Source organism: Lepidochelys kempii, chromosome 17, assembly GCF_965140285.1.
Source record: "Lepidochelys kempii isolate rLepKem1 chromosome 17, rLepKem1.hap1, whole genome shotgun sequence".
NCBI classification, from domain to species: domain Eukaryota; kingdom Metazoa; phylum Chordata; order Testudines; family Cheloniidae; genus Lepidochelys; species Lepidochelys kempii.
This window is the reverse complement of record NC_136396.1, coordinates 23,718,980-23,746,957: the sequence shown is the minus strand read 5'-3', so window position 1 is coordinate 23,746,957 and position 27,978 is coordinate 23,718,980. Positions and strand designations below refer to the sequence as shown.

The 27,978-nt window shown below is 45.0% G+C and overlaps 1 long non-coding RNA gene across 1 annotated transcript; it reads left to right on the top strand.

Annotated features, from left to right (window-relative positions):
* Positions 1 to 206: 206 nt before the first annotated feature.
* On the top strand, positions 207 to 26,513 carry LOC140899756 (uncharacterized). Its single transcript, XR_012155440.2, has 3 exons — positions 207 to 375; positions 12,943 to 13,011; positions 25,045 to 26,513. It is a non-coding gene; the product is annotated as an uncharacterized LOC140899756 (long non-coding RNA).
* The last annotated feature ends 1,465 nt before the right edge of the window (positions 26,514 to 27,978 follow it).

The following is a 27,978-nucleotide window of genomic DNA, read 5'->3' as shown; positions in this document are numbered from 1 at the left end:
CACTGGTGTAAGCTGGATTTTCCAAAGACTAACAGCCAAAGAAAGGGCTCAGTGGTTTGAGCAATGGTCTGCTAAACCCAGGGTTGTGAGTTCAATCCTTGAGGGGGCCATTTAGGGATCTGGGGCAAAAAAAAAAAAAAAAGGGAATTGTGCCTGCTTTGAGCAGGGGGTTGGACTAGATGATCTCCTGAGGTCCCTTCCAACTCTGATAGTCTGTGATTCTATGAAAAAGGCTGCTTTTAAACTGACTCAAAGGCTTCTTTCTGATCCAGCAAACAGACAGACCCTCTGTCTAAAGGGGGCCCCCAACTCTTGTGGAAGGGCTGGAAAGACTTTGGCCTGCTCGGGCCCAGTAAGGCTGATGGGTGACCTCTGGTAAGCTATTATCATGTATGTAGGAACTTTTATTGTGTTTTATGGTGTTTTTTTCTCTGTAATGCTTTCCACCTAAGAATAAATGCAATTTGCTTTGTGAAGGCTGGTTGGTAATTAGCGTACACTGCTGTAGCCCCTGGAGAAAGAGTTAACCACAGATGCTTTACCCAAGTCAGACCTGCTGAGAAATTGCAGTGAGTTGCACAGGGCTTGCAGTCTAACCCCCTGATTTGGAGAGGGAGAGATGCAGGTCTCCACCCCAAGAGAGGTGATGGCTGAACCTTAAAACTTTAAGTGGATGCCCTCAAGGAATGTTGTGGGGAGGGACGTTCAAAGGTGCAGTTTCCCCTGAAACTGACATTTCTGTCTGTAGACTGTTGGATTTGAACTATTCAGTGGTCTATTTCAGTGGAATGGGTCTGCAGGACTTCTAGTGGTTTTCCTGCCAGTCCAGAACTCCCTGACACATAAGTCAGGAGGCCCAGGTATGTCTAGTTTAGTGCGTGTATAATTTTCTGTGTCCCAGTGTCTATTCACTGCCCTGCCCTGATATTTTTGTGCTGTTAGCTCAGAAAGTGTGTCATGTTTGAAAAGCAGAAGCTTGTTTCCTGATGGTCATATCCTGCATTCACTGAGTTCAATGGCAATGCTTCCATTGATTTCAGTAGCCCAGGACCAAAGAGTGGGAGATTGGAAGGTGCATTGAGGGGCAGTATCCCTTCCTTGCACTCTCTTATGTCACATCATGGCAGGCAGCTAAAAAGTGATCATTTTTAAGTGCTTATATACAAATGCTAGAAGTCTAAATAATAAGATAGGTGAACTAGAGTACCTTGTATTAAATTAGAATATTGATAAAATAGGTATCACAGAAACTTGGTGGAATGAAGATAATCAATGGGACACAGTAATACCAGGGTACAAAATATATCGAAAGGACAGAATAAGTTGTGCTGGTGGGGGAGTGGCATTATATGTGAAAGAAAGCGTAGAGTCAAATGAAGTAAAAATCTTAATGAACCAAACTGTACCATAGAATCTCTATGGATAGTAATTCCATGCTTGAATAATAAGAATATAGCAATAGGGATATACTACTGACCAGGATGGTTATGATGACTGTGAAATGCTCAGAGAGATTAGAGAGGCTACAAAAATAAAACAAACTCCATAATAATGGGGGATTTCAGCTATCCCTATATTGACTGGGTACATGTCACCTCAGGACAGGATGCAGAGACAAAGTTTGACACCTTAAATGGCTGCTTCTTGGAGAAGCTAGTCCTGGAACCCACAAGAGGAGAGGCAGTTCTTGATATAGTCCTAAGTGGAGCACAGGATCTGGTCCAAGAGGTGAAAATAGCTGAACTGCTTGGTAATAGTGACCATAACATTTAACATCCCTGTGGTGGGGAAAACACCAAAACAGCCCAGCATGATAGCATTTAAGTTTAGAAAGGGGAACTACACAGAATGAGGAAGTTAGTTAAAGAGAAATTAAAAGGTACAGTGCCAAAAGTGAAATCCCTGCAAACTGCATGGAAACTTTTTAAAGACACCATAATAGAGGCTCAACTTAAATGTATACCCCAAATTAAAAAACATAGTAAGAGGACCAAAAAAGTGCCACTGTGGCTAAACTTCTAAATAAAAGAAGCAGTTAGAGGCAAAAAGGCATCCTGCAAAAAGTGGAAGTTAAATCTTAGTGAGGAAAGTAGAAAGGAGCATAAACTCTGGCAAATGAAGTGTAAACATATAATTAGGAAGGCCAAAAAAGAATTTGAAGAACAGCTAGCCAAAGACTCAAAAAGTAATAGCAATTTTCTTTTTTTTAAAAGTACATCAGAAGCAGTAAGCCTGCTAAACAGCCAGTCGGGCCACTGTATGATCGAGATGCTAACGGAGCACTCAGGGACAATAAGGCCATTGTGAGAAACTAAAACAATTCTTTGCATCGGTCTTCACGGCTGAGGATGTGAAGGAGATTCCCCAATATGAGCCATTCTTTTTAGGTGACAGATCTGAGGAACTATCCCAGATTGAGGTCATTTGAGGAGGTTTTGAAACAAATTGATAAACTAAACAGTAATAAATCACCAGGACCAGATGGTATTCACCCAAGAGTTCTGAAGGAACTCAAATGTGAAATTGCAGAACTACTAACTGTGGTATGTAACCTATCATTTAAATCAGCTTCAGTACCAGATAACTGGAGGATAGCTAATGTGATGCCAATTTTTGAAAGGCTCCAGGGACGATCCCAGCCATTACAGGCCAGTAAACCTAACTTCAGGCAAATTGGTTGAAACTATAGTAAAGAACAGAATTATCAGACACCTAGATGGACGCAATTTGTTGGGGAAGAGTCCCATTTTTGTAAAGAGAAGTCATACCTCACCAATCTGCTAGAATTCTTTGAGAGGGTCAATAAGCATGTGGAGAAGGGGGATCCAGTGGATATAGTATACTTTAGACTTTCAGAAAGCCTTTGACAGGGACCCACACCAAAGGCTCTTAAGCAAAGTAAGCAGTCATGGAATGTGAGAGAAGGTCTTCTCATGGATCAGTAATGGGTTAAAAGATAGGAAACAAAGGGTAGGTGGTCAATTTTCAGAACGGAGAGAGGGAAATAGTGTTTTCCCCCAGGGGTCTGTAGTGGGACTGATGCTGTTCAACATGTTCATAAATGATCTGGAAAAAGGGGTAAATGGTGAGGTGGCAAAATTTGTAGATGATACAAAATTAAGATAATTAAGATAATTAAGTCCAAAGCAGACTGCGAAGAGCTACCAAAGGATCTCACAAAACTGGGTGTCTGGGCTACAAAATGGCAGATGAAATTCAATTTTGATAAATGCAAAGTAAAGCACATTGGAAAACATAATCCCAACTATACATGTAAAATGATGGGGTCTAACTTATCTGTTACCACTCAAGAAAGTGATCTTAGAGTCACTGTGGATAGTTCTCCAAAAACATCCACTCAGTGTGCAGCGACAGTTAAAAAAAGCTAACGGAATGTTGGACATCATTAAGAAAGGGATAGGTAAAAAGACAGAAAACATCATATTGCCTCTATAGAAATCCACGGTATGCTCACATCTTGAATGCTGCATGCAGATCTGGTCGCCCCAGCTCAGAAAAGATATATTACAATTGGAAAAGGTACATAAAAGGGCAACAAAAAAGATTGGAGGTATGGGACAGCTTCCATATGAGGAGAGATTAATAAGACTGGGACTTTTCAGCTTGGAAAAGAGATGACGAAGGGGGGATATGATAGAGGTCTTTAAAATCATGACTGGTGTGGAGAAAGTGAATAGGGAAGTGTTATTTACTCATAACACACGAACTAGGAGTCACAAAATGAAATTAATAGGCAGCAGGTTTAAAACAAACAAAAGGAAGTATTTCTTCACACAATGCACAGTCAACCTGTGTAACTCTTTTCCAGAGGATTTTGTGAAAGCCAAGACTATAACACAATTCAAAAAAGAACTAGATAAGTTCATGGAGGATAGGTCCATCAGTGGCTATTCGCCACAATGGGCAAAGGTGGTGTCCCTAGCCTCTGTTTGCCAGAAGCTGGGAATGGGCGACAGGGGATGGATCACTGGATGATTACCTGTTCTGTTCATTCATAGAATCATAGAATATCCGGGTTGGAAGGGACCTCAGGAGGTCATCTAGTCCAACCCCCTGCTCAAAGCAGGACCGATCCCCAATTAAATCATCCCAGCCAGGGCTTTGTCAAGCCTGACCTTAAAAACTTCTAAGGAAGGAGATTCTACCACCTCCCTAGGTAACACATTCCAGTGTTTCACCACCCTCCTAGTGAAAAAGTTTTTCCTAATATCCAACCTAAACCTCCCCCACTGCAACTTGAGACCATTACTCCTTGTCCTGTCATCTTCTACCACTGAGAATAGTCTAGAACCATCCTCTTTGGAACCACCTCTCAGGTAGTTGAAAGCAGCTATCAAATCCCCCCTCATTCTTCTCTTCTGCAGACTAAACAATCCCAGTTCCCTCAGCCTCTCCTCATAAGTCATGTGTTCCAAACCCCTAATCATTTTTGTTGCCCTTCGCTGGACTCTCTCCCATTTTTCCACGTCCTTCCATTCCCTCTGAAGCACCTGGCATTGGCCCCTATCAGAAGACCAGTTACTGGGCTAGATGGACCTTTGATCTGACCCAATATGGGCGTCGTTCTTATATGTCAGGTGTGGCCAACTGTGGCTTGTGAGCCACATGCAGCTCTTTTATAGTTAAAAGTGCAGCTCCTGGAGCCTCCAAAGCACCCCACCCATTCTCTGTCTACAAGACTGGGCAGGGGGGAGCTCGGGGCTTCTGACCTGCAGCGGCGTGGTGGGAGACTAGAGGCTTCTACCCTGCAGGAAGGAGGGGTTTAAGGACTTTTGCCCTGGGGGGGAGCATCAAGGCAGAAGCCCCGCACTCCAGCAGGTACTGCTCCGCAGGGCAGGTTGTGTGTGTCTTGTGGCTTTCGACCTTCTGAAGATTATTGTATGCGGCTAGGAGATTCAGTAATTTTGGCCACTCCTGTTATATATAGTGTCTGGGCACCACCATCTGTAGAAACAACGAGGAGTACTTGTGGGACCTTAGAGACTAACAGATGTATTTGGGCATAAACTTTCGTGAGCTAAAACCTACTTCATCAGATGCATGGAGTGGAAAACACAGTAGGCAGGTCTAAATAAACAGCATATGAAAAGATGGGAGTTTTCTTACCAAGTGTGGGGTCAGTAGGAACCCTCTACTATTACTCACACCTTCTTGTCAACTGTTTGAAATGGGCCACCCTGATTACCACTACAGAAGTGATTTTTCCTCCTGTTGATAATTGCCCTCTTCCACTTTAATTGAATTGTCTCATTAGAACTGACCCCCCACTTGGTAAGGCAACTCCCATCTTTTCATATGCTGTGTATTTATACCTGCTTACTGTATTTTCCACTCCATGCATCTGATGAAGTGGGTTTTAGCCCATGAAAGCTTATGGCCAAATAAATTTGTTAGTCTCTAAGGTGCCACAAGTACTCCTCATTGTTTTTGCTGATACAGACTAACATGGCAACCACTCTGAAACCATCTGTAGAGTTTGTCATGCTAATAAGGTAACTTCTCTTTCATTTCAGTTGTGTAGGATTTCTAAATTGAAATGATGATCTGAACCGGTGCAGGTGACTGTCATTTATATTGATTGGCAGCCTTTCAGACCCCTTGGGATGCTGTTCTTTGACAATGACAGGTTTGATCAATCTAATGTAGTCAGCCCAGTTTAAGGAAAGCAGCATGTTGGCCATTGCACAGTTGCTGTAAAGGCCTGGTTGACTTTGGCACTGTTGCTCTCTCTTTACATACTCCTGTGGTGTTTGAAGAATCTTATAGCAGGGACATATTTGTCTCTTCCCTTACCTCCTTCCTTCCCAAAGTAATACAATGGGTAAAACGTCCCTCCTCTTCCTACCTCTATTGGGAAGTTTCTTTAAGTGTACTGGCTGGTTACCATCTCTTGTGTGCAAGCCCCTCTTGGAAGCCACTTGCTACTGCCTCTCTGGGGAGGTCCATGATGTGCACTTGCTGTACCAACCTGCTGCAGTAGATGATTCTGGCAGTGACATCTGTTGACCTCATGGGTTTGTCAAGGTGTTAGTGGATTCCCTATGCCATCATTGGCCTGAGTCCATCTGTTTAATTGACTAAGTATCTGAGGTCATTCTCCCTCTTGACTAGAAGTATATGGCTGCTGGGGATGCCTGGCCACAAACTCCCCTACATGGGGGGATGGTTTGGAGTAGCTTGTGGCTAACATCCGAGGCTGGGGATTTGTTTTGAAGACACCTTTTTTGCCAGTTTATCTGATACTTCAGGTGTTCATGAATGGCTGTTGGGTGTTTTGAGTTGGTGTGGCTTCCTAGTTTATTACCTTATAATGTATTTGCTTGGTTTATATCGAGGCATGTGAAGCCCTAAGTGGTAAGGGTGCTTTTTGGTCATTCTGATTTGAAGTCTGCTTAATTACTAGTCTTCTCATTGTTCAGATAGCTTTCAGGGCATTCATGGGAGAGAGTAAGGAGGTTTGTATAAAGTTAGGGAGCTATCTGAAAACTAACTTGTTCAGGCACTAGTTCGATACATCTAATTAAAGGGGTTTGTAAATCAGTGTTAGTTTGCAGTAATGGGCACTGTAACTTTCACTGATAAAAATGAAAATTTATTTAATGTTCTGAGGAGGGCAGGGTGGGCAAGTAAGTTTCCAGAGCTGTGTCACCCCGTTGCTGGTGGTGTTTAGCCACATCTTCCAAATCTCATGTTTTCCTGCAGCTTTGTACCCTAGCTGGGAGGAGGTCTTTTTGTTAGCATGTGTAGTGAAACCCTCCATCAAGCTGAAGTCTCTGGCCCATCTCTCAGGGCGGAATTTGAGCAATATGTTAGGAGCAGCAACTCCAGCCGGTACCAGACAGGAGTCTGTCGGGATGGTGTTCAGACCTCAGAATGTTGCTTCTGAGGTCAAAAGGACTCCAACTTACATTGTTGCCTCTGTCCCCCAAAACACTCCCCTCGTTTTGTTTCCCCCCAGGTGCATTTTGTAGAACTAATAAATGTGTGTGTGGTGACCCAGCTTGGCTAGGCTATGTTAACTGTGAGGAGAGGCAAACCACAACAAAAGGGATAACTTGAAATTTTTATAACTTTCTAAGGCAAGACCCCAAACTTGTATCAGGAGCATAGATAATATAGAACATTACCAAAGGCTTACTACTTATGATATTAAACTATAGGTTACCAACTCGTTAACCTTTTGTGTGATTGGACATGCTGTGCAGTTAGTACCAAATGCATTGTTGTTAACAAGAACAAGAGATTACAATAGACTGTCACTTCAGAGAAGAAACTCTTCCTCTCCTTGACTCTCAGTCCAGCTCCACGCTTGCTGTCCTGTTCTTTTCCTCTCTTTGGCTTGAAGTGCTCCTTGGATTCGATGTTCCTGTGGCTGTACCTCTTTCTACCGAGTTTATCCACAAGTGGGGTTTCTTTGCCTTGTGGGCCCTCACTTGTCCATTAGGCACCTTTGAACTGTATTCCTTCAACAGGTGTTTGAACAGTCATTTTCTCTGCTCACTCACTTTAGGTCCTTTGTGGGTGGGCTTTTCATTTACTGTTTTCAGGATCTGTTTTCATCTAACACAGCTTTCTGTTCAATTCCCTTTTTCACCAATGATATTTCCTTTCAGTTTTTCCCCCTGACTCTGTCTCTGGTAAGTCTGTAGATTTTATTTCCCTCTGCTGCCTTTCGCCAGTAGTACCTGCTTCTTCTGACCTGAAACCATTCCTATTTTCCTCTTTCTCCCTTCCCAATCTCCTGCTTTTATTGTCCTGTTCTCTCATCACCTCACCTCCTGCCCAGGCTCCCGTTCATCTGCTAGCTCAGCATTGAGATTCTTCTCCTTTTCTAACAGCTGTTTTTCCCCAACTGCCCCTTCGGGTGGATCCCGAGCCCCCTCCCCAACTCAAGCTGCCCTCTTGTTGGCTGTCTCTCTCCCCAGGACAGCATTCTGTGCTGTTGCATCACAGCTGCAGCAGGTGGTAGTGCCCGGGTGAAGGTTACTACCTGTGGGGCTCTTCAGAGAATGTCTCCTTATCCCCGGCTTTTGTGGAGGGTGGATTGGTATGGCTGCGTTCAGGGACTTCCAACAAAATGGTTTGTGATTCACTGGGCTAGCATCCAGACCCATTGTGTGTGTATCCCATGCACGGAGTGATCATGTAGGTTATAACACTGTCTCCATTATTATGAGCACAATGAGTCTCTCTTCTTGGGACAGCTTCTTCCTGAGTGTGTCTCTGGTCTCTCCCCCTTAAGGCAAGACCATCCTGACCTCAACTTTATATTCCCATGCCCTACAGGGGAGTGGAGTAGAATCATAGAACTGGAAGGGAATTCAAGAGGTCATCTAGTCCAGTCCCCTGCACTCAAGGCAGGACTAAGTATTTTCTAGACCAGTGCTTCTCAAGCTATCTGATGTGGGGGACCGGCAATTTTTTTTTTCCAATGTGCGCGCAGACTGGCAGCTGATAACGTTCCACAGACCACCACTGTGAGTAGCACTGATCTAGACCATCCCTGACAGGTGTTTGTCCAACCTGCTCTTAAAAAGCCCCAATGATGGCGATCCCACAGCCTCCCTAGGCAATTTATTCCAGTGCTTAACCGCTCTGACAATTAGGAGGTTTTTTCTAATTTCCAACCTAAACCGCTCTTGCTGCAGTTTTAGCCCATTGCTTCTTAGAACCATAGAATATCAGGGTTGGAAGAGACCTCGGGAGATCATCTAGTCCAACCCTCTGCTCAAAGCAGGACCAGCACCAACTAAATCATCCCAGCCAGGGCTTTGTCAAGCCGGGCCTTAAAAACCTCTAAGGATGGAGATTCCACCACCTCTCCAGGTAACCCATCCACTGCTTCCCTACCCTCCTAGTGAAATGATGTTTCCTAATATCCAACCTAGACCTCCCCCACTGCAACTTGAGACCATTGCTCCTTGTTTTGTCATCTGCCACTGCTGAGAACAGCCGAGCTCCACCCTCTTTGGAACCCCCTTCAAGTTATTGAAGGCTGCTATCAAATACCTCTGACTTTTCTCTTCTGCAGACTAAACAAGCCCAGTTCCCTCAGCCTCTCCTCGTAAGTCATGTGCACCAGCCCCCTGATCAGAGGTTAATAAGAATAATTTTTTTCCCTCCTTCTTGTAACAACCTTTTATGTCCTTGAAAATTATCATGTCCTCTCTGTCTTCTCTTCTCCAGACTAAACAAACCCAATTTTTTCAATCTTCCCTCATAGGTCATGTTTTCTAGACCTTTAATCATTTTTGTTGCTCTTCTCTGGACTTTCTCCAGTTTGTCCACATCTTTCCAGAAATGTGGCACCAAATACTCCAGTTGAGGCCTCATCAGCGCAGAGTAGAGTGGAAGAATTACTTCTCGTGTCTTGCTTACAATACTCCTGCTAATACATCCCAGAATGATGTTTGCTTTTTTTGCAACAGCGTTACACTGTTGACTCATATTTAGCTTGTGATCCACTATGACCCCCATATCTCTTTCCACAGTACTCGTTCCTAGACAGTCATTTCCCATTTTATAAATGTGCAACTGATTGTTCCTTCCTAAGTGGAGTACTTTGCATTTGTCCTTATTGAATTTCATCCTATTTACTTCAGACCATTTCTCCAGTTTGTCCAGATCATTTTGAATTTTAATCCTATCCTCTAAAGCACTTGCAAGTACTGGGCTGAAGATACAGAAAAAAGATGCCAGAGCTCAGAGGCACCATTTCTCAGGGGAGTGTGCAGTTTGTCTCCATTAGAAATTCATGGACACTTCCTTGCATGAAAGTTAACACACAATTACTTTTAACTGGAAAAAATTACAGCACCAAGTGGAAATGAAATCTTTGTTCTATCTAATCATATGTGATGCTCACCTTGGTAGTATCTGAGTGTCTCTCGGGTAATTAAAAAGTAACAAATAATTACAAAAAAATCTTCAAAAATCTTCTCTCCCTTCCCTGCTTGTAGTTATTGAGGGAAGCTAAGGGCATGGCTACACTTGCAGATGTAGAGTGCTGTGAGTTAAAGCTGCCGTCGGAGAACTCAGTAGGGAAAGCGCTGCAGTGTGTTTACACTGTCAGCTGCAAATGCACTGGAGTGGCCACATTTGCAGTACTTGCAGCGGTATTGAGAGTGGTGCATTATGGGCAGCTATCCCACAGAGCACCTCTTCCCATTCTGGTGCTGTGGCTTGTGGGAAGGGGGGAAAGGGGTGCAGGGCATTCTGGGTCCTGTCCTAACGTCCCATGATGCATCACTTCGCATCCCAGCAATCCCTGTTCTTCTGTCCACATTTGGCGCCATCTTTCAGTGCTTTTTGTACTGCGTGCGCTGTCTTCCCTTTCAGTCTGTGGGAATGGATCCTGAAGTGCTGAGGAATATGCTGATGGGTCTCTCTAGCATGTCACAAATGGCAGTCGAGTTACTCCTTAAGCTACAAACTGACAGTGAGGAGCCAGACAATGATGTCGACTCGCATAATGCATACGACACGAGATTGCTTGTGGCATTCATGGTCATGCTCACCGCAGTGGAACACCACTTTTGAGCTCGGGAAACAAGCATTGAGTGGTGGGATCACATCGTCATGCAAGTCTGGGATGACAAGCAGTGGCTGAAGAACTTTCAGATGAGAAAATCCACTTTCATGGGACTGTGTGCTGAGCTCACCCCCACGCTGTGGCGCAAGGATACAAGATTGAGAGCTTCCCTGCCTGTGGAGAAGCGGGTGGCTATTGCAGTTTTGAAGCTGGCAACTCCAGACAGCTACCGATTGGTCGCTAACCAGTTTGGAGTGGGAAAGTCGACTGTTGGAATCGTGTTGATGGAAGTTTCCAGGGCCATTAATTGCATCCTGCTCAGAAGAACCATGACTCTGGGTAACGTGCATGACATTGTGTCTGGCTTTGCACAAATTCTCTAACTGTGGAGGGGTGATGGATGGGACGCATATTCCAATTCTGGCACCAGCCCATCTAGCCTCCGAGTACGTTAATCAGAAGGGGTATTTCTCTTTGGTTCTCCAGGTGCTTGTGGATCACTGTTTCATTGACATGAACGCAGGCTGGTCCGGAAAAGTGCATGATGCACGCATCTTTTGGAACACAGGCTTGTTCAGGAAGCTGCAAGCCAGGTCTTTCTTCCTAGACCAGATGATCACTGTAGGGGAAATAGAAATGCCCATTGTGATCCTTGGAGACCCCGCTTACCCTTTAATGCCCTGGCTCATGAAACCCAGCAGGAAGGAGCGGTTCAACAACAGGCTGAGTCGGTGCAGAATGACTGGAGTGTGCTTTTGGCCTTTTAAAGGGCCACTGGCACCATCTGTATGGGAAGCTGGACCTGGCCGATGACAACATCCCCACGGTTATATCCACGTGCTGTACCCTCCATAACATATTTGAAGGGAAGGGTGAAAGATTCACTCAGGCATGGAACTTCATGGTTCAACACCTGGAGGCTGAATTTGATCAATCAGAGAGCAGGGCTGTTAGAGGGGCCCAGTGCAGGGTTGCAAGGATTAGGGATGCCTTGAGGGAGCAATTTGAGGCTGAAAGCCACCAGTAATGTTTGGTGCCCTGCACAGGAGTGAAGTGCAGTGATTCCACTGTTAGTAGGAATCTGTGTTTGCTACAGTGACTTGCAGTGCCTGTTGCTTTCCTGGACTAAGGTATCTTTTACTTAATGCAATAATAAAGAATGTTTTCAAAGCCAAAAAATGCATTTATTGAAAAGAAACACAACTCCTTGGGAAACAGAAAGGGCAAGGGGGTGGGTGTAGAATGGTTCAATCACAGATTTGCGTACGTCCTGTTATCATACTCAGCCTTCCTGTCTGGAATGCTGTGCTCCTCACCCCCAAGACCCCGCACCGAACAACTTCTTTCCCAAAATAAAAGCCACTTACTGGGCACCTCCTCTGGTGTTTGTTCTTCCCCAAGCATCGGCCGCGGCAGCTGGCTACCTTCCTCCTGGCTTGAGAACAGCTCCTGGCTGCGTGCATCTAGGGATGCTGGGCTGTCTTCCTCCTCCTCAGCACCCTTGCTCCCATTTTCCTCCTCCTCCTCCTGCCTTGTTGAACTGGGCTCTGAAGTGTCCATGGCGGTCCTCGGAGTGGAGGTTGGGTCACCCCCAAGCATTACATCCAGCTCTTTGTAAAAACGGCAGGTCACGGGGGCAGCACTGGAGCGGCTGTTTGCCTCTCGGGCTTTGAGGTAGGCATTCCACAGCTCCTTCACTTTAATCCTGCACTGCAGTGCATCCCTGTCATGGCCCCTTTCCATCATGTCCCTTGAAAACTGCCCAAAGGTATCATAATTCCTTTGGCTGGAGCGCAGCTGGGACTGGACAGCTTCCTCCCCCGCCCCCAACACTGATGAGGTCCCGCACCTCGCTATTGCTCCATACTGGGGATCGCCTGGTGCGTGGAGCCATGGTCACCTGGAAAGATTCACTGAGAGCACTCCATGCCTTGCTGAGCAAACAGGAAAGAGATTTTCAAAATTCCCAGAGAATTTAAAGGGTGGGTCTGATGGCTGGTCACCTGAGGGCAGGGCAGTAGAGTTCAAAGTGATGACCAGAGTGGCTAGAACAGGCATTGTGGGACACTTCTGGAGACCAATCAGAGTGCATTAATAGACCAGGGCATCCACACTGGCACCATGGTGCTCCAGCGGGGGTGTAGCAAGCATTCTGCTTCTCCTCGAGGTGGATTACCAGGAGCGCTCCAGCTGCGGAGTCCGGGTGCTCTACGTGCCTTGCCAGTGTGGATGTGTCATGAGTTAGGGCACCCGGGACTGCTTTAATGTGCTCTAACTTGCAAGTGTAGCCATGCACTAAGTCAAAGGGATGGGTATTGTGTTTTTTGAAAGTGCTTCTCTGGATTTCAATGCATAGTTTTTCACTATGAGATTTTTATTTCTCTTTGCAGGAAAATGTCAGCCTCCGTAGAATAAGCTTAGAGACATCTACAACCACAGAAGAATCAAAGTCTCAAAAGGTAGTGCTTAATATTTGTTTTATATATTATTACTTTTCCACTAATAGATGAACCTAATAAATAAAGATACCTATGACCCCTGACACTTGCTTCAGAAAGAAGCCCACCCTATTACCAAACAAGAAACAAATCTATGCAGGTTTTTCATTTGTTCCCCTCTGACGTCACCTATTCCTTTACAGTTCTTTCTCAGAGATTCCTGGAACAGCACTGCTATGCACTGCTTCATATTAGGGGCTAGGAGCAAATGCACAATCTAGCCTTCAGTATGTTGACAGACTTTCCTATTTCCTATGCTTTCCAACTTAACGTCTCCAGGAGCTAAACTAATAATCACTTTTCCCCCATATGGGGGAGAGCTATCATGACTGTCCATTGATAGCTGAAGTATGTTATCTTTTGCAAGATTGGATTTGGCTTCTACTGAGTTAATAAATAACATGTATCTAGAGAAACATTCCCCACCCCTCCCAGTCCTCTGCAGGAGAGTCTAAAGGGATAGGATTTCTCTTAGGAGGATCAGATGAGTGATTTATAAATAGTAATGCATTTTGATGCCTGTCCGGGGCTACTTAGATTGCTTGTTACTTGTTATAGCCTTTCTTGTACTACTGCTTGGCCCCAGCTGGGCTGTATAATACTAATGTTTGATACCCGAAACGAGGAGGGAAATGTGTACTTTCCATCTGAACTGTTTGGTTTCAGAGAGCTTACATTTCCTATATGGAAGGTTACTGTCCTGATGCCAGTGATTTTTACCTCACAGCATGAGCTTCAGGCCCAAGACACTGACCTGCCTTATACCAGGTTTTACAAGAACATGATGTTAGTGTGGGTTCATGTGAGGTTACTTTCCCAGGCAATGTTGGAGCCTATTGTCCTGCCTATGTTCTTCCCACAACTGCATGCCCATTCCAGGGAGGCTCTTCTCTATACGCCCAGAGTCCAACGGTTCTTGGAGCCCTGTTTGGAGAGGACTAAGTCCCCAGGAAAGTCCACTCTGCTCTTTTTCATCTGACACTAGTTTGCTGGCTCATGCTGTTATTGAGAGGACCATGTTACCTGGCTGGCTTGAAACTAAAAGCCAGATGAAGGGTGCCTTGACTGGAGACAAGATTGCACCACGGCATGCCTTGGAGCTGTTTCCATCTTAGACATTTGCAAAGCAGATGAATGATCCCCTCCCCATGTCTTTCCAATAGTTATTCTTTGAATTCAGTCTCAAGCAGGGAATCCCGCTTTGTACTCTGCTCCTGAGATTGTTTCCAGGTAGGGTTGGAAAATCTCTCCCATTGCCCGCAAAAGCTATGCTTTATTTTGGGATTTGACTGTCAGGGCACTGTCTTTTACATGGGATTTTCTTGCTGTTCATTATCTTTTTCTACAGACTTGAATGTTTTGTCTGGTGTTGGACTTGAAAGTGGTACCTGGCTCCTCTTAAGGGAGATAATGGCGTTAATGTGATATAGAAAAAGCAGAACCAAACCAATTCCTCCCTGCTCGTATCGTTGTCATAGGCATTGCAGCTTTTCTCTCCTTTTTCTTCGGGGACATTCCTTAAGCTTCTTGCTCTGCAGGGGGTCATATCTGTAGAGGTGAGAAAGTTATTTACCTGTATATTTATATTTTTGAAGGTGTCAAGTTACTCGCCACTCCCTTAGAGATGTCCTTTTTCTAAGGTGCTTGTTCCTGGGTACCTTGTTGTTCAGTTTTCTCCCAAAACACGGTTCTGATTCTCTAGAATTAACTCTTCTTGCTGGGAACGTCTCCTCCCATGGGACTGAGGAACTGTTTGGGATGTTTGGAGGGCAGTGTGTGTTTTCATCAGGTGTGGCACGGATCACTACTGCAGGCCTGGCTTACACTCTACCCTGCTCCTGCTGTCCTCTGTGTTAAAACAAAACAAACTTCCAAAGTAGGGGAATTGTGCCAGTCCTATGCTATGCGGTGAGAACCCTACCAGAGTTACAAGGTAAGTAATTATCTCTTACTATGATCTATACACCCTTAAGTAATTTCCAAACTTTGGATTTTTTTTTAAAAACTCTGATAGTTTCCTTGTGCATCTTCTTTAAATGATGGAATACTCATCAACCTTAACTACATCTTAATGACTTTTTTTGGGTATGAAGATGGGTCTGAGAATCTCTTCTAAGCCTTTTTACCCCAAAAGCATCCAAGCTCTGAGTGAAACAATTGATCAGAAGCTCCAAATCACACAGTTCTCTGGTGTTAAGTGAGTTGGGAGATAGTAGAGAGCAATTGGCTCAGTCAGAAGTAGAATCATTATTCCCTTTTGAGCGCGTACATTTCTGCATTCTAAGATGAAATTGTCTTGGTCAGTCTAGCAAAACTGATGTATACCTATTACTCACTCATTGTTATCAGAGTACTTAGTGACAGCTGCAGTTAAAGTACCCTAAGCATTCCATTTTAAAGCTCTTGTTCAGTTGTTAATCTTTCTCTTTTTGAGCTGAAAATTTTCAGGCCTGTTGTCTGGCCAAGGGTTTGGGGCTTTGTTAGTCTTACTTTTGTTTTGTGTTTGGACAGTTTAAGCAAAAATGATTCAGTGACTTAATGCTTTTGCTATCATTATCTTTTAAAAGTGCTGGACCTTTTCAGCACCACTCTGCTCTCTAACTGCGAGTGATGGAAAGTTTGGCAGAGGTTTTCTAAAAATGCTTTTAAAAGCCTTATTGTTGTTTTAATAACTTTTTCCCGGTGTCAAGGTGGGCCATTTCCAGCAGTTGACAAGAACGTGTGAGGAAACGTGGGGGAGGGGGAGGAAATAATCATGGGGAAATAGTTTTACTTTGTGTAATGACACATCCACTCCCAGACAAAGTCAGCCACTTGTGAGTTGGAGAATAACTGCCAATGCACGACATCTCTGCACGCTCATGCCAGGAAGAGACAATTCGACCAAGGACTCGTGGGCAAATCTTTCTCTTGCACCCAGTGGTGTGGGGATTTATGTTCATGCAGAGTGGGTGGGACTGTGGTTTTTAAAGTCTCATCTTACCAGTACCAAGGAAACTACATGGGATTTGTGGTCCATAACAGAGAAGGAGGAAGGGTTGAGTCTGCCCTGCTGAGGCTTTTCAAATCCTCTGCTTATACAAGCAGATCCTCCCTTGCAAATCTAGGTTTCTCTTAGGGTATGTCTGCACTGCAAAAAACAAAACAAAACCCAGCAGCAGCAATTCCCAGAGCCTGGGTAAACTGATGTATGCTGTGGGGCTAAAAATAGCAGTGTAGACATACCCACGTTGGCTAGCACCTAGGCTCTGAAACCCAGCAAGAGTCTTGGATCCCAGGCTCCAGCCCCAGCGGAAATGTCTACATTACTATTTTTAGCCCCATAGCGCGAGCCTGAGTCAATTGACCTGGGCTCTGAGACTTGCTGCTGCGTTTTTTTGCAGTGTAGATGTACCCTCAGCCTGGGGACACCTGTCTGCAAGCAGAGATGTGGAAGCTCAGTAAGCGGTGCCTTTCCCAGAGGCGTCGTTCACCAGTGTCTCAGCACTGTGCTTCTAGAGGGTCTTTTTCTTTCTCTCGTTCCCCACTCCCTTGTCAGGGGAAAAAGGAAGTGGAAGTGCTGTATGCTTCTCTGCCACTAGCGCTGAAGTCCCTGTGCTCTAGGGGAGGGTTGTGCAGAGAAGGTATTCGCTATCTAGAGCTCTTAAATAACTGGGATACGATCATTATTCAAACTAGGGTGTCATAGACTTCTTTGGCAAGCTCCCTGCGCTCACCAGGGGGCTCCCTGCATCTTTTCATTCTCCCCACAAGTGCCCTCCATTCCTCTATATTTCAGGGACTCCCTGCAAGCCCACCTTCCATCAGCATCTCTGTGCCCCCCCATTTCCCTATCTCCTATACCAGAGTGCTTTTTTCCTCTGCTTGCCACGGGCTCTGTGAATGCAAAGGATTCTATGTTTCCCATGCCCTCCTCCCTCTATACATAGAATCATAGAATATCAGGGTTGGAAGGGACCCCAGAAGGTCATCTAGTCCAACCCCCTGCTCGAAGCAGGACCAATTCCCAGTTAAATCATCCCAGCCAGGGCTTTGTCAAGCCTGACCTTAAAAACCTCTAAGGAAGGAGATTCTACCACCTCCCTAGGTAACGCATTCCAGTGTTTCACCACCCTCTTAGTGAAAAAGTTTTTCCTAATATCCAATCTAAACCTCCCCCACTGCAACTTGAGACCATTACTCCTCGTTCTGTCATCTGCTACCATTGAGAACAGTCTAGAGCCATCCTCTTTGGAACCCCCTTTCAGGTAGTTGAAAGCAGCTATCAAATCCCCCCTCATTCTTCTCTTCTGCAGGCTAAACAATCCCAGCTCCCTCAGCCTCTCCTCATAAGTCATGTGTTCCAGTCCCCTAATCATTTTTGTTGCCCTTCGCTGGACTCTCTCCAATTTATCCACATCCTTCTTGAAGTGTGGGGCCCAAAACTGGACACAGTACTCCAGATGAGGCCTCACCAATGTCGAATAGAGGGGAACGATCACGTCCCTCGATCTGCTTGCTATGCCCCTACTTCTACATCCCAAAATGCCATTGGCCTTCTTGGCAACAAGGGCACACTGCTGACTCATATCCAGCTTCTCGTCCACTGTCACCCCTAGGTCCATACCATTGCCCCATTGTCCTCTCCCCGTGCCAGGGACTCTGTGGTCCCTCATTGCCGCCGCTCCTGCTCCCTTTCCCCGCTGAGCAGACATGCCAGTGTCTCTGTAAGCTGTGCCCCCCCCCATTTTAAACCGTATTGGGACTATGGGCAGAGCTGAGCTGGGGGTGTTGTTATGCTGGAAAACGGCTGCTATCAACTGGATCTTTGTTCTATAGATACTTAAAAACCCAGATGAAGCTGTTGGCTCTCCTGATGAAATGCTGGAAGCTCCATGGGTCTCCTGTGCCTCCCTTCCGATTTGCCGACTTTCACCAAAATCACTAGCATTCTGTCCATTGGTGCCTAGAACATTTCTTGAAACTTTGGAATTGATCTGATGTAGCATTTAAAAGTTACTGCATTACTGACAAATGGAGAAAAGGCAGCAGATTGAGTGTTAGAGCTTGTCTGCACTGCATTACTGTGCACCAGTGACTGTCACGCACTAAGTGGCCTATGTGGACCTTGCTGACATGCACTATAAATTCCTTAGTGTGCTTTAGTGTAGTTCTGGGGTTACGTTAATGTGCACTAGCGAACTTCTAGTGTGCACCAGCAGGGTCCCCAAGGGCCAGTTCCTGTGTGAGAGTTGCTGGTGTGGACTAGAATTTACAACCCTCAGGTGGAGCTTAACACACCATGTAGACAAGAACTTAACCCTCTCAAGCTCAGTCAGTTAGCTGTAGGGGTGGGCAAGAGCAGCTTCTTAGCTGAAGGTGAAGGCATGCTGAGTTGTCTAACCTTACTGGGACGCTCTGTGCTTTTTCATCTGCAGGGATTAGCTCTATAGAATAAGGGCACGTCTACTCTGGAAACATGGCGGGGGGGGGGGTTGTGTATCCACATTTAGTGAACTGCAACAAGTGTTGTGAGAGCAGCACACTACCGTATCCCACAACTGAGATACTTTAGTCTGGTATCGTTGCAGCCAGACAGCACTGTGATGTTTTGAAACAAGTGCTCAGCGTTCTGGTCAGACAGCCCATGGTGCATTGCTCGGCTGTTGTGCTGTGTGTGTTCTGTTACGTGCACTTTTGTGCTGCGCATTGTGGGACACCTACCAGAAGACAATGGAATTCTGGGACTTGAGGTTAAATAATTTCCATGATTCTTCTTCTTTCATTCCATCCTCCGTCTGGGGTTTGCAAGCCAGTGCCATTTTCAAAGCATTGTCAGGCAGCATGGAGGAAATATTTGCGATTGCTGCAATCCTCATAGTGATGAATATAAACAGGCTGCTGCAAGCATGTCTGAAATCATTGCACAAATTTAGAACCAGAGTGATAAGGGCATCTGAGAAGGTGGATGCTGAAATCAAGTGGAACTATCTCAGTCTTTTCTTGCAGCAGTTTGACTCCATGGAGCGCCACTTTTGGACTTAGTCCACTGGCACTGGCTGGTAGGAAAGGACAGTGCTGCAGACTGGGATGACCAGCCGTGGTGGCAGAATATCAAGATGTCAAAAGCCACTTTCCCAGTGATCTGTGCAGAGCTCTTCCTGGAACTACCGCAGCAGAACACCTATATGAGAGCTGCCCACAGCGTGGAGAAGCATGTGACTATTGCCATCTGGAAGCTTATCACCCATGATTGTTACTGATCAGTAACTAACCAGTTTGATGTTGGTAGATCAACTGGTGGAGCTTTTGTCATGGAAATGTGTGCTACTATCAAGAAGGCTCTGCTGCCTGGGCTTGATTATAGGCTCAGGATCTAACTGATCACCTTATGTGGGGTTGGAAAGGAATTTTCCCAGGTCAGATTGACAGTGACCTTAGGGATTTTTTTACCTTCGTCTGCTGCTTGTTGGTGTGGGTCACTTGGCAGGATTCTCTGGGTATATTTCACTCAATCGTTTCCCTGCCATTAGGGGAGGCTCCAGTGATGGTATGCCTCAGTCCTGTCTATGCTTTGCCTGTGGCACATAATAACAGTTCAGTCTCCTGTGAGTGGTAATACTCTGCTCTTATTTTGGTGGTTGGGTTCACTGTGCGGGTGACAGGTGGGGGTGTTCGCCTAGAGGGTCAGACTAGATGATCTAGTGGTCCCTTCTGTCCTAAACTCTGACCCCCAGGTCACAAGACTGGGCACTGCACAGGTGGTTATTAACAGGTCTGCACAGATACAGTTCCCAAATTGGGGCCACCTGCCTATTTTTTGCCCCAGGCCTTGGAGTTCAATAGGAAAGGATATTTCTCCATGGTGCTGCAAGGCCTGGTTGATCACCATGGAAAGTTTACCAATTTTTATGGGTAGGGCTCCGTGTCTGTCACAGAGGTTGCGGAAAATTCCATGACTTTCCGGGACTTCTGCTTATGCGGCCCTGGGGTCAGCCCCACTGGCCACTGCTGGAGTGGCTCTGCAGTCAGCTGCTGAGGCAACTGGCCCCGGGGAGCACCTGAGCAGCGGCCGCTGTGGCTGGTGCCAGGGACTGCCTGAGCAGCTGATCCCGGAATGGCCAGAGCAGCTGCTGCTCAGCGGCCCCCGGTACCTGGTGCTGCTGGTCCCAGAGGTGCCCCCCAGCAGTGCGTCCCTCCCTCCCCTGCAAAATTTAGTCAGCGGTATAAATCATGGTCGGGTCACAGGCCGTGAATTTTTGTTTATTGCCCATGACCTGTCCATGACTTTTATTAAAAATACCCATGACTAAATCGTAGCCTTATTTATGCAGGATGGTCTGGAAAGGTTCATGATACTAGGATCTTTATAAAGCCTGGACTGGTTTTTTGCAATGACAAATGGAACTTCTGCACCAGTGGTATTGATGGACATTGTTGGTATCACCATCCATCAGTCATTTAGCTTACCCTCTGCTGCCCTGGCTTATGAAGCCTTTTACTGGACGCTTGGAGGGAGAAAGGAACTGTTTAACCATTCCCTGAGTAGGTGTAGAATGAATGTGGAATGTGCATTTGGAAGGCTGAAAGGTAGATGGAGGATCCTGGGACTGAGGCTGATGACGAGCATCTTTGTCTTAGGATAGATGCTTGCTGTGTCAGGCTGGGTTGATTGAAATCAGTTAATCACAAATTTTAATCAGTTTTTTCATTTGGACTTCAGTTATTTTCTAAAGAGAGGTTTGTTCTCATTGGTTGATCATGTAACCATTAAAGCATGTTGATTTACAACTAAATAAGGCCTTTATGCTAGATTTGGTACATCTTTTTGGTGTCTGGGGGTACACTATAATGATATATGTTTGTTTAAGCAATTATGTAGCTTAATATTTTCAGATCCTTATTAATCATACATTTTTAGCATGTTAGAAAGTGGTGAATGATATTGCTTATTTACTAGATAATTAACTTTTTGCTCATGACTTGGGTCAAGCTGCATTAAGATGGTAACTGGCATTTAATTAAAACACAAAACAGCATGTAAAAGTATTTTTATTAAAGCACCTATAAGTGTTTTGGACACAAACTTGTCTTATCAAAATGTTTCACATTTACAGCTATGTGATTTTTTTTTTTAAACAAAGGATTTTTTTATTTAAATTAGACTTTATTTTGTTTGTTTTTTTTCTCAAAATAGCTTATCTTTAGAAAGAAAAATGTATTATAACTTAAAGAGCAAAATAAAAAAAATTCAATTTAAATTAAAAAAAAAAAATCTATCTCCCCCCCCCAATTGATTTTTATCCACCCTGTGCTTCGTTTTGCACAACCTATTTGAGATCAAGGGGAAGGGCCTTGCTAATGGATGGGGCCAGGTTGGGAGGCCACTACAAAACAATATAGCTGCTCAGGGGCATAGAGTGGGGGATGCATTTTGCTCAGACCTCAAATCTAGGTGTCACTTGTAAGAGTGAGTGTGTTTTTTGGCATTTGTCAGCATGACTGGCAGCTACCTAAAGAGGGTGCAGTAGATGCAGGCTAGTAATTTTACGGGCACCTCTGTAGGCTGCCATTACTATGGAGGCTATTACCCTGAGGTGTGTTCCTTCTGTTCAAAAAGGCATTGCGCCAATGGGCAAGTTGTGCCCTGCTGCTTTTTGGTGCAGAGCTGGTGCAGGAGTGTAAGGGGAACCACAGCGCTCAGCGCTGCCCAGCTCTCTGCTGAATTAGAGCACCGCTTGTGCAGAAAGTTCTCCTTTTTAACTCGCAGATCAGCAGAAAGTGCACTGCCAAATTAATAGAATTCTGCAGTAATTCAGAGGGTTGAATTCCTTTAAGTTCCTTAAAATAGTTTTCTTTTGGGAAATGGCTGTAGCATGATTTGAGTGATTTAACGCATAACAACTCATGGTTGTGCTAAGTTGAGGACATTCATGAAACTAGGAGCCAGAAACATGATTTTTATACTTTTCTGTATATTCTGCAGCAATAAAAGTGCCTTTCTTCAGGTTAGTCTATACAGTACTGCCATTTTGCATGGGGATGGTGGGGTCAATCGGGTGGGTGAAGACTAGCAAGTGCCTCAGTAGGGGGAGTTCGGCAGTATACAGCAGGCTTAAGTGGTGTTTTTATGTTTGCATATTTATAGAAATAAAGGAATAGAATTTACAGTGTCTGGCATGGCTGTCAGTTTGGGTAGCAGGGGTATGAGGCAGTGGCTTGACAAAGCCCTGGCTGGGATGATTTAATTGGGGATTGGTCCTGCTTTGAGCAGGGGGTTGGACTAGATGACCTCCTGAGGTCCCTTCCAACTCTGATATTCTATGATTAAAAGCCCAGGAGGCAGAGAGAAGGTAGACCAATATGGTAGTGCTCTCATGGTGCCCAGAACTAAGTTGCTTACCCCTTTCCCCATTCAGTTCTGATGTAACATGTAATTTCATATTTACTGGACTTGGTCCCTGCCACAGTTTGGGTCTCTGCATGTGGTTCAGGTTGATTCTCTGGCTGTGATTGGAGGGTTCTGGATCTCTGCGATTGTCTCTGCCCCAGGGATCAAGAGATGACAAGATCCTAGCCTGGAGGATCAATCAGGGAGCCCACAAACACACAGTCCAGCTCCTCACAGTACGAGCAGGATGTTCTGGCTCTCCCAGACTTTCTGTAGTATTTACCAGGTCTGTACTCCAGCCAGAGTGCCTTTGCCTTACCATGGTACTAGAGGCTGTCCTGGACATGCCACCTAGCCTGCATTTGTTACGATAGCAGCTTGTACCCCTGAGCTAAGTGACTGCCATTCAGATATGCCTGATCACTGCCTTCTGGGAAGAGGGGCGTGAAGTCCTGGATCTCAGTATGGTACTAGGGTGAAGAACGAGACTGGACTGCTCAGTAGTCAAGAGGATGACAGGGATGTGTGAACTCCACAAAAGCTGGAGTCTCAAAAGTTAGAACCAGTCTGCCTGCCAGCATTTCAGTGGGATGGGGAGGTGACATTTGGTCAGGATAGCTCCAGAGCAGTACAGGGCACAGAGGTAAACAGACAGGATACCTCCAGTAGCCAGCTAAGCAGCAAGGGATAGCAGTAAGAGGACTTGGCAAGTGGGTTCAGGATGGGGATGCATCCACATCTACTCTGCTGCGGGTAAACTCATCCCACAGCTCAGTGAACCCACTTCCAAAGTGGGGTTAAAATACCAGATGGTTCCCGACAAAAACATTGTGTGGAGGCCAGGCACTGTAAGGCAAAATAACTCACGTGGACCTGCAATGTATGGAGTGTAGACAAGGCCTAAAACAGCGTGTTGCCACCCATGGGAAGGGAAAGTCCGTTGGCCCTGAAAGCAGAAGTATCTGTTAAGCTGTGAAGTCCCTGTTTTCTGGGGGTTTTGCACCTTTTGTTATGCATCATGGTTGCAATGGCGGTCATTGAAGAGCCTAGCCAGAGAGAAACTTTCCCTCTGCCATTGGAGATGCTTTTCTTCTGGATGGATTCCCTCTGACAAGGGAAGTGGTAATGCAGCAGTTCTGACTGCTTTGCTCTGATAGGAGAATCATAGGAGTTGGAGGCAGAAATTCTGGATTGGGTCTAGTGGAAAGCCCGGTGTTTCCCTGTGCCCTGGCAGTGCCCAAATTGCACGTCCCAACAGAGGCTCTGTCGAGTGCGAGCCCCGGCGGTTCCTTAGGGCAAGGTGGAAGCAGAGTTCCTGAGCAGCAGTTGCTCGCTGTGACAGCTTCACTCCAGCAAGCTCCAGTCCTACAGGTGAAGTCAGCCCAGCCATTTGTGGCATCTTCAGTCTTGGTCAGCACCTGGACATTGGTGACTAATTTGAACTGATGTTCGCAGTGTCCAGCGTTGGGGTGAGAATGCATGGAGGCAGATGGTGTGCACTGGGTCACTGGGAGGAAGCAGGTGGGAATTCGAACTGGATTGGTTGATATATTCCATAAATCTCGATGGACGATGCAGGTAACCTTGTGACCAGCTGGATGTCAGGGTGAGCTCCAGAGAAGGAGTTATGTTGATGACTCTCTGCTGTAGAAGAGAGAGGAGGGCTGGTCAGCAAGTTGTAGGGTTGAGTGTTATGGGAGGGAGGATCTCTGATTGCGTGGCTATGGGGACAGAGTGCAGGGTGTGTTTGGGAGCACAGGGACCTGGTGTTTGGAATTGGGAGCAAGCACTCCTGAGATTTCCTGCAGTCATTGGGGATGAGTGAATAAATGCTGAGGGGTTGTGCGCTGAGTTGAATTTAATCTGCTCCTTTGTCTGAAGAATTGGTACTTGTCCTAGTCTCCCCTTGGGAGGATTATTGTTGTCCCATTGACAATAGAGGGCAGTCTCACTGCCCAGAGAGACAGAGGCTCCCAACTTACATGGGACTGTGCATGTTACAAGGGTGACTTGAGGAATATGAAGGGAAATCGGCAGGCAGCTGCTGAGGGGAGCACCATGTTATCCAGAATGCAGCACAACCCGAACACAAGGACCCAGAGGCACTAGCTTCCAAAGACAGACATGTGCCAGCATGCAAATGACCTCTGTCCCCTACCCTTTGCTGTTAGGGGTCTGGTTACCTTGCTGGTGTCCTTAGGCTGCTTCTTCCATCACTCTTTCCCTCTCCTCTAGGTTGACTGTTGGCACCAGTAAAACAAAAAACAGGGAACTGAGAGGATGAGCAGTTTTCTCACCCTCTCAGTTCCCTGTTTTTCCCCCCTTCATCCTCTTTCTCCAGTTCCTCATCTTCCGTTTAAAAACAGAAGGTGTAAGTTATAGGGATGCCAACTTTGCTCCCTGCTTAAGGGTTGAAAGTTTCCTCCCCACCTGCCTGCCCCCGAAATGCTACCCAGCACGACCCTCTTCTTGCTCTAGCCCAGTGGTTTTCAAACTTTTTAAGCTACGTACCCCTTTCCAAATAATGTAGTCTACCATGTACCCCCATCTGAGATGGGGTCATAATATACCTGTGGTTAGATTTCCAAGTCTTACTAAATAAAATGTGTTGTCTGGCATTACAGGATTTTTCTTGCGTACCCCTGACAAGAGCTTGTGTATCGCAGTGTTAAAACCACTGCTCTAGCCTGTAATCTCAGGAGCCCCTGAATACAGAAAGAGCAAAGCATTGAAGCGTGATCCTGGGCGTGGCTGTTTCCTGGGTGAGGAGAGTGAATGGTAGGAGCTGGCTGGAGGGTGGTTAATTTTTAAATATATTTTTAATGTTATAAAATGATCCAATCCACAGATCCCAAAGTCAGTCCCATTACAAATACACTGCACAGGGTTCTGGCCTGCATTGCTAAGTCAGACGTGAAATACAGCAGAAGGTTTTTATCTGTTTAATTAGATCAGAACTTCATATTTGTTAAATCTAACACAGAATTTAGAGAAGAGGAAGAGACATAACGAGAGAGACAGGAGGAAGTGGAGAAAAATGGAAATAAAATAAGCAGAAAGGAGAGTAGAGGATTAAATTTCACTATCTTCACCTTTTTGCTAAAGGAATCTGCAGAAGCACAGTGCATGCTGTGAGTTTGTATCCCTTATCAGAGTGTGCCTTCCTTGTCTTGTACAGAGATGCAAGGTTCCAGGCCTGTTGAACCCATTCGGACAACAAAGGAGAGTGGAGATTTTACCCTCTCCTTCAAATAACTGATTGAGCAGCTGGCCCAAAAACTGAACGAGCATCTGATTATCTGTTATGTTCCTCAGAGTTCAAATACCCAAGATACAAGACTCCAAAGTACTTGGTACTAAAAAGACAATTATCTTTTCCGCCCCAGCGTAACACAGAAGAAGTGATCAGTGCTGAGATAACAGAGTTTGTGAAGCAGGGTGTCCTATTGAATGAAGTGACTCTAATATCTGTCAGAGATGTAACTTGCATCTTACTTATTTTCACTAGTACTAGTACCTGGTGTCATTATCTTATGTTAAGCCTTAATGAATGTGTTAAAACGAAATAAACTGTATAAAAGACTTAAGGAGAAATCCTTGTCCTGTTGAAGTTGATGAAAAGTACATTAACTTCAGGAGCCCTGGGATTTCAGCCCTGGAGATCAGTGCCTCTGATTGGAGAAGGTGTGACAGTTCCTTTTCCCATTTAATCATAAAGTTTTCTTTATCAGACAAAGAAGATGGAGAAATTGCACTATTCTGAGGTTTGTTTCTTAAAGAGGGTTTGCTCAGAGAGAGAGAACTCTGTCAAACTTGTAACTTTAACTTCAGGTGGAGTAAGGAAGCTCCTCATCTGACAACAAAAGAAGATCTGGCATGTTTCATTGGTGTGTTAGCTCTAGGAGAGACATGGATTTTTGTCTTTATTACAAAAACAGCCAAGCATATTAAAAAAAAAAAAAAATTAAACTCCACCTCTGTTCCCATCACCCAAGTTAAAAAGGACAACATGTGAATTAGACCAGACGAGTATGAAGAGGATGGATTACCTATAGCATTAAATTTGGCACACATCCATCCTGGTTAAACCTGTGTCACACCACTGGTGTGGATAGGGAGCAGGCACTTGATACAAACTTGCTTCCTGGTCTGCATCAACCAAACTTATTCTGTTTCCACTCCACAACAGGCTGATTTCTAAGGCGCTGTAAAAACACAGAACAAAAAGATAGTCCCTGCTGTCTTTAGCTTACAATCTATGCCCTTCTTAGGTTAGCCAAACCTAGTAATGTTTTGGGATCACTATAGGGCACATGATCCACTTGTAGAGACTTTATTTTTTCTTTTTACTTTTTCTGTCTGAGTGTATGTTCTTTCAGAAACAATTTGTATGGACTTTCGATGTAACATTGCCGTAGTAGGATCCTGTTTTTTAAGGGGCAGCATGATAGTACACTTTTAGATCTGGCAAAGAAAATCCACAACGTTCAAAACATTTAGGCAACAAATTTAAGCTCATCTGAATCCCCTTCCTTGCTCAGATAAAATTAGTAGTGAGTTTATTAATGAAATTAAACCTGTGTGCGGAGACAGCAATGGAAATTGTTCCAAACAGATGCTAGTTAAAACTGGCTTGGAGGTTCAGATACAGAAATGGGGGTGACCTGAGTGTCTTAACAGGTTCCCCTTATACCCAGAGCTTTCTTCAAGTATTGGTTAGGGTTAGAGAAGAACACTAGGATAAATTCTCAGACTCTAATGTGGCTGTTATCCATTACAGTCTGGGTCAGTGGCTAGCATGGACAGCAATGGTAACAGTGTGATGCCATGAAAAGTCACAGAGCAAGAGAACAGTACCAAGGCTTGTGATTTATCACATCGTGCCTGTTCCTATCCTGAGAGGTTGATCCCAAAACCAGTTTCCAGGTGTAGCCATTGGAACGGTCAGCTGTGTCAACTTGGCTAACGCTGGTGTGACTATACCGCTGTAGTGTCAGGGAGTAATGTAGTCTCTTCCTTAGAACCTCCATAGTAATAAGGGAAGCCAGGGTTCAAAGATTTTATAAAAATTTGTGACTTACTCACTGGATTAATTGTGGTTGTTTGATTTCAGTGTCAGCATTTCAGAGAATGGAGTAGGTGACTCCAGAACCTCTTTCCTCATCAGTACATCTGGGTATATTAATTTTGGCCACGAAAGCTATTATATTTTTCAGGACTTGGTATGTCAGAGTAACACAAAGTTAAGAAGTTAAAACCTCCTTTTAAAAAACTATCTGTATGTGTAAAATACATACACACGCACCCATCATATGTAAAAACTCTTCTGGGGGTCTTTGGGTACTTTCGGCCATGCATTAATTGCACATTTTGTGCACATTTACACCATTAACTAACAGTGTGTTCACTTTGTTGCTGCAAAAGAAAAATAGCTCTTAGAAATTTTTGAGTGAATTTGTTCATTTAAGATTCCTTTGTACTTGTGGTAGCACCAGAGCTCCAGTCATCGACTAGGGCCCTGTTGTGCTAGGCACTCCAGAAACCATAGGTGCTGAAAC